Source organism: Schistocerca gregaria, unplaced genomic scaffold (genome assembly GCF_023897955.1).
Source record: "Schistocerca gregaria isolate iqSchGreg1 unplaced genomic scaffold, iqSchGreg1.2 ptg000180l, whole genome shotgun sequence".
Taxonomy (NCBI): domain Eukaryota; kingdom Metazoa; phylum Arthropoda; class Insecta; order Orthoptera; family Acrididae; genus Schistocerca; species Schistocerca gregaria.
The window spans coordinates 1,137,055-1,141,139 of NW_026061730.1; the positions used below are offsets into that span (position 1 = coordinate 1,137,055).

Here is a 4,085-nt window from a genome sequence, read left to right on the forward strand (position 1 = left end):
TGCCTCGCTCTTTGCTACTGTGTAAAACTCTTGTCGTCCAACTGCAAAACACTGGGACACAACAAGTTTCCGCGTCCCCATTGCACTGATCGTACTACGAAACGCTCCCCAAACTTGGCAATCACCCATGCAGATGACTTTTCCGACTTTACACGACGCTCACGCTAGTGACAGCCTTATTTATAGTTCGACGTCGCGCCAAAGCGAATGAGCACATTTCGCCTACGGCTTAGGCCGCTCTTCTAGTGTGGCTGCTCTGTGTCTGCAGGCAGCGAGGGGCTGCAAGCTTCCTGTGTTCGCACCTATATCACCTGTGCTTCCTTGTCAGAGACAGACTATCGCAAAACATACAACTCACTCCATGAATTGATTGCTACGGCATCTGTTATCAGCAGTCACAACCAGCAATACCAGTAGCACCGACTGCACGCAAAGAATGGGAACGTGCAGAGGGATTTACGTGAAATCGGCGCAATTGTGGATGCTAATCGTTCGCTTGTATCTGCCTACACACCTCTGCCGGTTGGGAATTATTCCACTTGCATGGCAAGGTGCTCATGTAGGTGCGTTAAAAATTCTGGAGGCGCTGGGTATCGATCCCAGTACCTCTCGCACGCTAAGGGAGCGCTCTACCATCTGAGCTAAGCCCACCCCCCCGATAACTAGTAGTGCTACATACAGTCATATCAACGTCACAGACCCTTGCACTCCCATTATTCCGCAGACAAACACTACTCTCTATGTATCAGTGAGGGTGTCTTTCAGGTTTCGTGCATTCTGTATCGAATCGTAGTTGGCCACAATGAAAGTGGCACGCATAACGTCGAAAATAGAGTTCAGACACCGCTCTGAGTAAGACGAACGTGTTGTCCACCTCTAGACTTCAATGACGTTAAGCCGTGATACCTAAGACAGATCTGCACTCGATGACACCACGATAACAGGCCGGTCCCCACACTTACATCTTGCTCTCCTTATGACAGTATACATCGTATCAGTCTGTGACGCTGGTTTTGCAACTTCTTGCGTGCGTTTATGTTCGCCGCGACCAACACTTACCATGCACTGAACACAAAACATGGAGGAGCCGGGGCTTGAACCCGAGACCGTTCACACGCTAAGCGAACGATCTGCCAACTGAGCTACAGCTACACACACGACCAAGCCTGGCTATTCTCCATTCTTTGCGACTCTGATGTGCACGGACACGATGGTTGGTTGGTTTGTAGCGGCGAAGGTACCAGAATACAAAGGCGCGGACACGTTCATATACACAAGAGTTCCAAGTAGTTTCGATGCTCTGGTATTACGAATGCAAATTCCGTCTGTTTTGAACGTCTTAAATTGAAAGGGCGGTCACAAATTGGTCCATTTCACTCCTTGTCCACAATCACACAGCACCTGAGGTAACAAGCACATCTCGAGCCCCATTGTGCTCTCCATTGTTCATGCCAAACTCAGTGCCTCGCTCTTTGCTACTGTGTAAAACTCTTGTCGTCCAACTGCAAAACACTGGGACACAACAAGTTTCCGCGTCCCCATTGCACTGATCGTACTACGAAACGCTCCCCAAACTTGGCAATCACCCATGCAGATGACTTTTCCGACTTTACACGACGCTCACGCTAGTGACAGCCTTATTTACAGTTCGACGTCGCGCCAAAGCGAATGAGCACATTTCGCCTACGGCTTAGGCCGCTCTTCTAGTGTGGCTGCTCTGTGTCTGCAGGCAGCGAGGGGCTGCAAGCTTCCTGTGTTCGCACCTATATCATAACCTGTGCTTCCTTGTCAGAGACAGACTATCGCAAAACATACAACTCACTCCATGAATTGATTGCTACGGCATCTGTTATCAGCAGTCACAACCAGCAATACCAGTAGCACCGACTGCACGCAAAGAATGGGAACGTGCAGAGGGATTTACGTGAAATCGGCGCAATTGTGGATGCTAATCGTTCGCTTGTATCTGCCTACACACCTCTGCCGGTTGGGAATTATTCCACTTGCATGGCAAGGTGCTCATGTAGGTGCGTTAAAAATTCTGGAGGCGCTGGGTATCGATCCCAGTACCTCTCGCACGCTAAGCGAGCGCTCTACCATCTGAGCTAAGCCCACCCCCCCGATAACTAGTAGTGCTACATACAGTCATATCAACGTCACAGACCCTTGCACTCCCATTATTCCGCAGACAAACACTACTCTCTATGTATCAGTGAGGGTGTCTTTCAGGTTTCGTGCATTCTGTATCGAATCGTAGTTGGCCACAATGAAAGTGGCACGCAATAACGTCGAAAATAGAGTTCAGACACCGCTCTGAGTAAGACGAACGTGTTGTCCACCTCTAGACTTCAATGACGTTAAGCCGTGATACCTAAGACAGATCTGCACTCGATGACACCACGATAACAGCCGGTCCCCACACTTACATCTTGCTCTCCTTATGACAGTATACATCGTATCAGTCTGTGACGCTGGTTTTGCAACTTCTTGCGTGCGTTTATGTTCGCCGCGACCAACACTTACCATGCACTGAACACAAAACATGGAGGAGCCGGGGCTTGAACCCGAGACCGTTCACACGCTAAGCGAACGATCTGCCAACTGAGCTACAGCTACACACACCACCAAGCCTGGCTATTCTCCATTCTTTGCGACTCTGATGTGCACGGACACGATGGTTGGTTGGTTTGTAGCGGCGAAGGTACCAGAATACAAAGGCGCGGACACGTTCATGTACACAAGAGTTCCAAGTAGTTTCGATGCTCTGGTATTACGAATGCAAATTCCGTCTGGTTTGAACGTCTTAAATTGAAACGGCGGTCACAAATTGGTCCATTTCACTCCTTGTCCACAATCACACAGCACCTGAGGTAACAAGCACATCTCGAGCCCCATTGTGCTCTCCATTGTTCATGCCAACTCAGTGCCTCGCTCTTTGCTACTGTGTAAAACTCTTGTCGTCCAACTGCAAAACACTGGGACACAACAAGTTTCCGCGTCCCCATTGCACTGATCGTACTACGAAACGCTCCCCAAACTTGGCAATCACCCATGCAGATGACTTTTCCGACTTTACACGACGCTCACGCTAGTGACAGCCTTATTTATAGTTCGACGTCGCGCCAAAGCGAATGAGCACATTTCTCCTACGGCTTAGGCCGCTCTTCTAGTGTGGCTGCTCTGTGTCTGCAGGCAGCGAGGGGCTGCAAGCTTCCTGTGTTCGCACCTATATCACCTGTGCTTCCTTGTCAGAGACAGACTATCGCAAAACATACAACTCACTCCATGAATTGATTGCTACGGCATCTGTTATCAGCAGTCACAACCAGCAACACCAGTAGCAGCCGACTGCACGCAAAGAATGGGAACGTGCAGAGGGATTTACGTGAAATCGGCGCAATTGTGGATGCTAATCGTTCACTTGTATCTGCCTACACACCTCTGCCGGTTGGGAATTATTCCACTTGCATGGCAAGGTGCTCATGTAGGTGCGTTAAAAATTCTGGAGGCGCTGGGTATCGATCCCAGTACCTCTCGCACGCTAAGCGAGTGCTCTACCATCTGAGCTACGCCCACCCCCCCCCCGATAACTAGTAGTGCTACATACAGTCATATCAACGTCACAGACCCTTGCACTCCCATTATTCCGCAGACAAACACTACTCTCTATGTATCAGTGAGGGTATCTTTCAGGTTTCGTGCATTCTGTATCGAATCGTAGTTGGCCACAATGAAAGTGGCACGCATAACGTCGAAAATAGAGTTCAGACACCGCTCTGAGTAAGACGAACGTGTTGTCCACCTCTAGACTTCAATGACGTTAAGCCGTGATACCTAAGACAGATCTGCACTCGATGACACCACGATAACAGCCGGTCCCCACACTTACATCTTGCTCTCCTTATGACAGTATACATCGTATCAGTCTGTGACGCTGGTTTTGCAACTTCTTGCGTGCGTTTATGTTCGCCGCGACCAACACTTACCATGCACTGAACACAAAACATGGAGGAGCCGGGGCTTGAACCCGAGACCGTTCACACGCTAAGCGAACGATCTGCCAACTGAGCTACAGCTACACACAC

At 49.6% G+C, this 4,085-nt stretch overlaps 1 non-coding gene across 1 annotated transcript; it reads right to left on the reverse strand.

The window, feature by feature from the left end:
- Positions 1-3,503: 3,503 nt before the first annotated feature.
- Trnaa-agc (transfer RNA alanine (anticodon AGC)) lies at positions 3,504-3,577 on the reverse strand. Its single transcript has one exon. It is a non-coding gene; the product is annotated as a tRNA-Ala (tRNA).
- Between the last annotated feature and the right edge of the window lie 508 nt (positions 3,578-4,085).